The following is an 11,218-nucleotide window of genomic DNA, read 5'->3' as shown; positions in this document are numbered from 1 at the left end:
AGTAATAAATGTTATTTGCAGTTAACAATTTTCTTTTTTCTTTATTACAATATTTATGGCAAGACTAGGTATAATACCCAGTACAATATTGGTTATTTTCTTAAGAAACTTTATTACTAAAACTCTTGGAAGCAAAACGTGGCTACACTAACGTAAAGCAACAATAGGTCGGGGCGGTCATCGACCCGGTCACGGGGTTATTCCGGCGATACAGTGATACTATTGTTTTTGGATCCTACACCATTAGCACGCCTTTAGATATGTGCCATCGATTGTCTCTTACAACTTTAGCTTTCAATTTGCACTAAACAACTAACATGGTTCATTTTTTTATGTCAATGCGGGTAACTGAGCTGGTGGTTCGCCTGTTGGTAAGCGATCACCACCGCGCGTGAACATTTGCAGAGGTAGTGCCTCTGTGAATGCACTGCCCGCTTTTAAGGGGTACGGGATAAGGAAAGGATTTGTGACTAGATAGAAGGAATGGACTGGGAAGAGCGAGGAAAAGGAAACGAAACGGAAATGTCACACTCACCGTACAAAACACAATAGCAAGCTATTATTTCACGCCGGTTTTCTGTGGGGGTGAAGTAAATCCCCGGTGCGGGCCCAATTTGTGCCGAAGCGTGCTAAACTCCAAAATTAAAAAATACTTCTGGTAATTGCGGACTTATTAAAAACATATCCCAAATAGTGAATATTAACATTATCCCACTATTCCGCAAAAATGAAATTTTATGTCCCATATTTGAGAAAGAAACCAAGAAAAAGACCGTTATGGTCTAAATACATTATACTGAATATGCTGAAAAGATTAAAAACAATTCCTTATTCAGGATAAAAGTTGCCCAACTTGTACCGGGAAGTTTCATAGTCATTTCATACTTTTCTACTAAGAGCAATCCACAACACAATGAAAGAAAGAAAGAAAGAAAGAAAATACTTTTAATCACAAATACAACTTACAATTAATACAATGAAATGATATAAAACGATACTAGCTAGGAGCTGAAAATGGTGGTCGTGGTAATAGCAATAGACGGAAACTTTATATCATTTAAACAACAGCTTTTTTGAGGGAAGTACACGCTAAAAGTGGATCACCGATTAACTTCACAATTAATATATAGACTATGTTGCCCACGACCTCGCTTGGTTGGTCAAAATACATTGACATGATACAAACTTACATCCCCAATTTTATCCCCTTGGGGATGGAATGTATCAAAAATCATTTCTTTGTGGAAACCTAGATCATAACGGCTATCTGCATGTCCAAGAGTTGTGCATTGATAGATCAGTCAGTCCGTTACTTCTGCGTTTTATATATTACTAGCCTTTTCCCGCGGCTTCGCACGCGCTAAATTCGGAGTAGTCTAATTGATGTTGTTATACGTATAAACCGTCCTCTTGAATCACTCTATCTATTAAAACAAAAACCATCAAAATCAGTAACGTAGTTTTGGAGACTTAACAATAAGCATAGGGACAAAGAAAGCGACTTTGTTTTATACTATGTAGTGAAGTTTTTACGCAGACAAAAATTTTATAACTCAACATAAAATTTTTCAACGAAATGCTTTTCTAAAATAGTGAATATTATTCGTGCAATTTCACAATTTTAAAGCAGAGCACTCAGCAAAGTTTATAAGCAAATCGTTAGTCGCAAGGATTAAAAGATTCGAGGTTTTCGTTTGACAGCGGGGAAATTGGAGCGGATATTCGATTTAACTGTATCTTAGTTGCTAACTAAATTTTCGATTCGTTTGCTAAACCTCTCGTTTAAAAAGTTTGAAATAAAATTGTGACACATGAAAATACGTATATATGACTGTTCTCAATTGTGTGATTTTAAGAGAGCTTTTTTTTGAAATTGTATTTTTTTAACGGAAAAAACCGTACCTATATCTAATGCGTTTTACCGTGAACCATAATATTTCCGTAGGTATCATATCGGGAGCACAGCTATTTATATCCACTTTCCGATAGCATCGCAGCCGATCGTCGGCCGATTTTCATCATAACTTTATATTTAAAACTCGTCAGCTGCCAAACCTTTTGTTAATTTTGGCGCGCTTTACGATCGACTATAAAACCCGCCATTTTGACGCGTCGCAAGATGGCCGCGGCAAAGGGCGCGAAATACCATTTTGTATTTTTATCGACGGTTCGTAAAATACTTTTGTAACTAAGTGTCAACTCGTAACCAAAGCTCGAAGGTTGTGTGAATAAAAGTTGTATAAATCTATTGATAACTCGAGCAATAGAAACGACCTTTTTAGGGTTCTGTACCAAAAGATAAAACGGCTTTTTGTACGGAACCCTGAGAGTTGCAAGTCCGTCCAAGTAGTCGTACTTGACCAATTTTTATCATATAACGGTCTGGTTTACAAGTATCTTGTTCCGATAGCTAGACTAATACGCAGAGCGAAATGAAATAGTCCCTTTTTTCAGAAAAGTGTTAACCAAATTTTTTTACAATTACACTTAAAATATAAACGATTATGTAATTAAATACTTTCAGTATCCAAAATGTTTCACACAAATTATCAATCCTATATAAAATAGATTATTTTTACTAATATTATGTACAGCCTGTCCACAAACGCAGGTTCAAAATTAGCCTCCCGGAACACGTTCATAAACATTTGTAACTTTAATGTGTGTTTTATTACTGTTACATATTTAAACTCATCGCAGAAACGTTTCTGGTACAATTATATGTAGTGGACATCATTAAATGTTGCATCTTACAAGTACTGAACACATGTAAATAATATTAAGACGACTATTTTTTGAGAACATTAGGTACGTATTCTAGTTTTATCGCACTTTCCCCAGTAAGAGCTAGTTGTAGCAAAAGGTATTGAGGTGAAACTAGCTCTAACTAGGGAAAACGCGTTCTAACAGAAAACTGGTTCAGACCTTAAGCACTATCTTTGTTATTAAGACACGTTACACAGTGTAAGTGGTAATTTCAGTGGACGTTTAAGTGACTTTCTTCCCCATGTCATTTCTAGATACATCACCGAAAATTTTATGAAAAATAGCACTATGGGGTTTTTATTAGTATACGAATTTATGTAATAAACCCTCTTTCTTAAAATAACCTCTTTTAATCCGTAAGATGCAATATAAATCACACACATAGGTTCTGCTATTTGGAGCCACACGAATATACTTTAAAATACAAAAACGTATACTAAATCGCACCAAACTGACCTAAAAGGTAGACTGAACTATAAATATTAAATATCATTTTATCGAACATCGCTTTCAATAATCTAACGCCAACAAAAATGTCAGTAGTCACTATTTATTCATACCGCCGCTTTGATACCTATTTAATCTGTGCCTTTTGTTCCTAGTTTTAACTTTTATGGAAGTTAAATTTTGCATTCGATTTGATGTGATTCCAAAGCAACTGTGGAAAAAGTCAATGTTAAAATTCTTGCACGATTCCTAATTAATCAATGGTTTGTTAGTTTTGCAATCAACCCATAATATATAAATTTTTAAGATCAACCAATACAGACTTTAAAACAATAATGATATGAAACTTACTTTGTCAATATGCTGTCCAAACCGCAGAAATTAGCCAATATGTTCATTCTTACAATATTATTGCAAATTAATCGAATAAGTAAAAGCACACATATTATAAATAACATTTTTATACCGTACGTAAGAACGCACGCTTTTATTGACACACAATATTTTTAAATAACTAAAACTTTCAACAAAATTTACAAGCTTAATATCTGTGATATCATTAAACCAAAACACTGGCGGCTATCAGATAAAAAAAAAACATCCTTTGAAATCCTAACCTAACAAGCTACAAAATGGGGTGCAAAATTATCATCTAAGACAAAAAGCAACATTCCCAAGGCGTTAATAAAATTTCCGCATTACTCAGTCTGGCCATAACAAAACAATGAGGGTGACCAGCGAACCGTACCGGGATTGCACCCAAATGCCGTCATGACATTCATCCTGACCTTATTTTTGACATTTCGCCGCCATTTTGAAATTCGCCAAGGAATTGCGCCGATTTAAGTGTTTAGAAAGGTTTACAATAATGTCAGTTTAATATCAACGCTATAATGATGTGGAGAGAAATGATTTATTTTGTGTTTTAATTAGCGAACCTTCGGCGATATTAATAGGAAATTATGCCACAACAATTCTCATGACTTTATTTCAATAGTATATATAATTAAATCTACGTAGGGGAGTGGTGATTCAGAGATCAGGATCTCGGACTTAAATCGAATGGTCGGGGATTCGAGACCAGGCATTTGTGTATAGAAAATGATTTTAATATTCAATTTATCCACGTCAGCATTGCTCAAAACTCTATGGGAATCTATGGGAATGATGAAATCCTTTTTTGCTAACCATCTCATAAACTATTACATAGTACCCGCCTATTATAAATTAAGTGAGACAGATACCAATTATCTCCAATATCCCCAATTACACTAGGCTCTATGAATGAAACAGATACGGCAACCCCAACGTGATAAACAAACAAACCAAAATCCTCAATTGCAAATATATTCCGCTACATAGAATAAACGAGAACGCGGGTCAATCATGTTTTTGCACTGGCCTATTATTAAAGCTTAGGATGGGGGCACACGGAGATTTTTTCAGAATACTTTTTTTATTCTTTTGCTGTAAAATGTTATTGCCGTTGAAACTGGAGAAGTGATAAACATATTATATATTCAAATTTTTAAACATGTTACAATGTGCAAAATATATACATATATAATACCTACATATACTTTAACTAGGGTGGAATTGTAGTGCTACCTTAATAAGAAAAACATTAAAAATATTAAAACCGAAGAACTGATTCAAAGTTTAACGGAAATTCGCTTGCCACACCCGGGAAGCGACGAATGTCTAAGCGATTAAAATAAAACCCTGTTTTATTAGCCGTTCATGTATATTTTTAGGACGATAACTCTCAGATAAGCTTGATAATGGAACAAAAATCCGCGTTTCATACATCACCAACCATTTCATCCATAAACATCCCCACATTAAAAAAAACTTGTTTCCTTATTTACTTATCTAGTATCAACTCATCCATAAACATCCACACATTAAAAGGCTTACCACAAACCATTGCGGCATGGACTCTTAAAATAGAAGTATCCATTTACTATTTCATTTCTTAAATAAGCCACTCCATCAAAGTATGCTGCGCTAACTTCTAAGTTAATATAGGCGACGTTGCCGGTTTTTTCCATGTTACAGGAGATAAAATATGATACATTGTATTCTACAAACTGCTCTATCATCCACTTAAATACGATTAAATTGGTGCAGTCATTTCATAGGTCAACTCAAACTAAGACAACGAAAGATAGAAAAAATAATATCAAATAAATATACCTAGATTAAATAAACTAAACACGTTGTTATTATAGAATCGACTGAATTATATCAGTCCCTTTGATACAGAGTATACGTAAGGAAATTATTTAATCCTGACGATACTAAACAGGATAATAACTTAAACTTATAAAATTATTGTATTGTCAAAGATTTAATTATTTATTTATCTGTTCCATTTGGGTCAAAATCGAGTCTAAAGATGTCGGTTAAATACAAACATACAGGTAAAGTCAATGAAAGCGTGTGGATAAAATACAAGTCTTTTTGTGTGTTCTTACTTACTATACATAATATAAATAAAAATTATAACATTACTTGCTGCGCCCCGCGGTTTTACCCGCGTAAGTCCGTATCCCGTAGGAATATCGGGATGAAAAGTTGCCTATATGTTATTCCAGTTGTTCAGCTATCTACATACCAAATTTCATTGCAATCGGTTCAGTAGTTTTTGCGTGAAAGAGCAACAAACGCACACACATCCTTACAAACTTTCGCATTTATAATATTAGTCGGATTACTATGATAATATCATAATAAATCAGTTCATTGGTTTTGACATAAACATATTACCAACAGACACCTAAAAAAGCTACGTATAATAACTTTGTTAGAGTCATTATCATAAAACCAATTCCGCTTGTCCGTATAATCTTTCCAGGCAAGGCACTCAAGCAAAACTGCTCATAAATTGTATGGAGAGCATAAGAAAATCCTGTATCATTATATTTTATTGACAGAATGTAACAATTTTCACAATTTCGGCCAACGCTGAATCCGTTCGAGCATAATAATTGGAGATAAAACTGTGGATTTGAGAAAACGCTTTTGTGAATATAACGAACGCTCATAGGAAATGTACATTTTGAGTTATTTGACAATAAAATATGGACAAGTTTTAAAACCATATTCGTTGTAATATATGGTTTTCTATCCAATATACCTAGTATAATTGTTCAGTGAACCTTTTTTTTTACTTAAGTCTCAGTTTCGTACTTTTGAATACAATATTTGATGTAAGAAATATTATTTTATCTTAAAAAGTGATGTGACTGGATCCAATGTTTGCTATTCTAAATTCCACACATCATATTTCGCTTGAAACAATTAGTAGCATTCATGGTGAGTGGGGGAAACGGAGGTCCGTATCCTTTTCCTAACCCTTCCAAGGCCTTTTCTTTATTCACTTGGTGTATTTTTTCCTTATTTATTATTCCTTTAAAGAAAGAAAGAATTTATGAGGTAATCGCTTACCATTTAGCGAACCATCAGCGCGGTTGCCCGCGCTATCATAAAATAATAAATAATCATAATAAAATGAAAACATTTAATATTTTATATTAACCCCATGCTCAAAACTATAAAGCACATAATACGCACCATACAAGCAATGCAAATATACCGGCAAAATATATTATACATTGTATAAATTCGTATACTATTAACCTCTCACACAGATCTCACCTTTGATTTATCTTTTAACCCAGTTATTTGTGTTTTTCACAAAGAAATGTTATTTTAAGCATCCATCAATACAAAGTAGCTGAAAACATAACAATTTTATGCTTAGCGATGTGTGCTGATTTCACTTTACGACACGGGAACGTTACGATGTTTCAAGGGGTCAATGACCTTTTATATTGTACTATTGATATTGAAATATATTCGTTCATTCTTTTGTAATTCTATGGTATTTGAAATGATAATACTTCAACTGCGTATAGCGGAATATGAATATAGTAGATGAAGGTCTTAGAATACACAGAACATATTAAGATAAACTTAGTATTTACTATTTTATAGTTTTTATACAGTTAGATCTTTGGTTTAGATATTAATCCTACTAATATTATAAACGAGGAAATTTTTAAGTAGGAATGAATGTATCGAAGTTTGCAACTCTTTCAGGCGAAAACAGCTTATCGTATCTGTACGAAATTTGGTACAGAGATAGATATATACATGGTACAGATATATATATAGCCTGGATTAGCACATAGGCTACTTTGTACCAGGGTACCAGTAGTGACACCGCGGATTACAGCATGTATAATGTTAGTCCTACTGATTTTTACGTCATTCAATTTTGATCCCGTACTATAAATTACGTTTGTTTTGAGTTATGTGCTTTTAATATTAATCCCGCCTTTATACCCTTTTTACCGACTTCCATATTGTTTCTACAAAAAATATGTTCTAGTATGTTCGTCTGGATGTAATTTTTCTTTATTCATATATAAAATAGTTAGTGTTTAATTCTCGTGATTTCATACCCAATTAAATAGGCTTTTATATTTACGAAACATTTAATTTCTTTCTATTGAGTAAATATAGGTTATAAAAAATTTCCCGGCCAAATTTCTGATTCCACTTTTAAAATACATAATTCGTTATGATTCATAGACATGACCTCTTCAATTAAAAGCATGATAAATGCATTTAATGAGTGATACGAGATGACTAATGTGAGTTTGAAGGATGAGTTTACCACGATTAGTTACTTGTTAACTAGGAAACTAATTTGAACTATATATGTTTATAAATTACGTATCACGTTGTTACTCCGTCATGGAATCCTAAATTACTCAAACGATTTCAATCAAATTTGCAGTTTGATTAAATTTAAAAAATAGGCAGTTTATATTTTTTCAGTTACAATAAATGACTACATGAGCCGGGGCGTGCAGTACGTTGAGTATAATAATAAATAATTATATCTACAAATTACAACAAATTAAATTACCGAGTCCTTATTTTAAGATTATTTATTTAACACGACAATAGTCGTACGACGGTTCGCATCGTTACATAATATATCGGATCCCAAAGTCCAATTCGAACCCATCATTTCCATACATTATAGTTATTTACATAATATGTATACGGCACACATTTCGCAAGCGTCCATCATGAATAAAACAGAAATTTTTGCGAGGCTTTGTTCGTTCAGAAACGTCATTAATTTTAAAAACTGTGTCAGTTGGACCCAAGCTTAAAATGTAATATAATTTCGGGAGACAAAGAATACGGTATATGATATTAGAATTTATTATGACATAGTATTGCGAGGCGGCAATTTGTTTTTAAGGAAATGTTACGAAAAGTCCGTGAAAATATTTCTAAGATCTAAGCGCTAGCTGGAAATATTTTTGAGTTTTTATACTTTGTCCACAATGATTTTGAAAACTTAACTAATAATTAGATTAAGATTTTTGAACTTAATGCATTCTATACATAAATATCGTCGTTTTTATTTTTCTACTTTTTGTTTATTATATGAGATAAAAAAAAGTAAATGTTTTGATGTTTTATGACACTAAATCAAAAAACTAACCACAAATATTTTTACATACACTTTTAAATAATTTCTTAAAAAAGACGCGATGAATGAGTGTATCGGTGCGCCGGCGCGTGCGCAAAGAAACAGATGTCCCGGGTTCGATGCCCGGTTTTGGCAGCCTACGCGCCTCTTTATTGGGGGCCTCTTCGCTATATACAGCATGTACTAAATTGAAAGGGAAGGCCTATGACCTATTAAAAATATATATAACCAAATGGGTGCATAGTTTGTAAGCTACCTTGGTGAAAGATTACTACTTACTACCCAATTGTGGCAAATGTTATTGTTTTTCTCAGATTTTCTCGGTCTGCACCCAATGTAGTATTAAAGTAGTGACCGTGTAAGGTATGGTGGAGAGTGGGGTATGGGGCAGATGAAATACACCTGTTTCACTGATCGATTTTCTTTATGGATCAGTCTTCTGTCCTGCCAGATCGAGACATTATTTTTTTCGTAAGTCCCCGTTGGGAATAAAACCAAGACTCATACTCAGGTCTTAACCACTGTAGTAGAATAATAGTTGCCTATTTTTGTCGCCTTTATTGTAATGACATTTGACGTTTTTGCCTATTATTATTTATTTTTTTATTTTTAAAAAAGGTACCTTACAGCTAAACATACAATAAATAGTTCTGTTTACAAATATGTTCGCCAATTACAAGGTTTTATTGTGGGAGTCGAGCACGCTTCGGCACGAATTGGGCCAGCTCGCACCGGGGAAGTACCACACCCCCACAGAAAATCGGCGTGAAATAGTGGCATGCCACTGTGATTCGTACGGTGAGTTGGGGAGCCGGAGGCCCGTTTCCTTTTCCTCACCCGTCCCAGTCCATTCCTTCTTTCCAATCGTTAATCCATTCCTTTTCCCTTACCCCAAAAAGCGGGCAGCGCAGTCGCAGAGGCCCTACCTTTGCGAATGTTCACGGGCGGTGGTGATCGCTTACCATCAGGCGAACCACCAGCTCAGATGCCCGCTATGACATAAAAAAAAACACCATTAATTATTCGATACAGTGTGTGAACAAAACGAAAAAACAATAAACAACAACAACAACAACATTTATATTAAAAAGTGAAGTCCCGTGTCCCCTACTGGGGACTATGGGGCAGATGATATACATGTTTCACTGATCGATTTTCTTTATGGACAAGTGGTGATCAGCCTTCTGTGTCCTGCCAGACCGAGACCTTTTTTTTGTTTTTTATTGTCCCCACCGGGAATCGAATCCAGGACCCCTCGGTTCTACGCTCACGCGTTTACCACTGTACCAAGGAGGCGTCAACATTTATATTTAACATGTATTTATATCTAAGAAGCTATTTCAACAAAATTTCTAATTGAGAACTTTTTCATATAGATTGAACAGTTAAACATGTCATAGAACCTATGACATGTTCAATCTACAGTTTACAAGTATGCCACCTTAGTACAGTGAAGTGAAAATGTTTTATATATAATATGACTGACTGACTGACTGATCTATCAACGCACAGCACAAACCACTGGAGAGATGGGGCTGAAATTTTACATGCAGATATATTATGTAATGACGTAGGCATCCGCTAAGAAAGGATTTAGATTATTCCAAGGGGTTAAAATAAGGGATGAAAGTTTGTACCATGATTTATCAGGATCGCGCGGGCGACCCTACGAGCGACAGCTAGTTAAGTCAAAAATAACTGTAGCAATCACAATAAAAAATTAAAGAGCTTCATCAAACTAGGTAGTGTAACTGTTATTACATATTCTTTCCTAGTTTTATATAACATTTTGATCCCCTGAACTTTAATATTTAGAACACCCTGTATTTGGATGTTTTATTTTTACTTTCATCATAAACTTGATTCTTTTGTTCTTTGATGTAAGAGCATTTACCGCCACATGGCCTGCCCGTAACAGAAATAACGTGGTCAAGCGTGTGTCGGCGGCAAAATAACGTACACTTTAATTAAATTCATTACAGCGGGGCTCCGTTAGGATAAAGAAATTATTTATAGATTCTTTTAAGGACATGGCAGGCACTTGGAAAGTTTTAATTTTGATTTTAATAGCTCAGCTATTTACACGACTGTAAGGACTGAAGGTTTACCGGCGATAGTTTTAAAAAACTGACTATTCATAAATACTCGTAAAGTTAACATGGATAAATAAATTTAGAAGATAATAATGTTCTCAGGATTCATCTAGGTATGTTCTTACGTGATTATGTATACCATATTGAAGACATTTTTCATGAAACTACAGTCGTACGGTTTGTTTTTTATAAGAAGCATTCCTTCTTTCAGAATCTCGCATAAACTTCATTCTTATTTAATATAGCACATCATCTCTGTTCTTCATTTTTTTAATACAAGCCCTAATCTAGTTTAACTCCAAACTTCAGACTTAGAATTCGCCAATCAAGGATTTACTGGAGAACAGTTCTAAGAATTCCATTTACAAAAACGCTTTTATCAGATTTATCCCGG

The sequence above is a fragment of the Zerene cesonia genome, chromosome 28, assembly GCF_012273895.1.
Source record: "Zerene cesonia ecotype Mississippi chromosome 28, Zerene_cesonia_1.1, whole genome shotgun sequence".
Taxonomy (NCBI): domain Eukaryota; kingdom Metazoa; phylum Arthropoda; class Insecta; order Lepidoptera; family Pieridae; genus Zerene; species Zerene cesonia.
The sequence above is the reverse complement of the archived record's forward strand: the minus strand, read 5'-3'. Positions refer to the sequence as shown.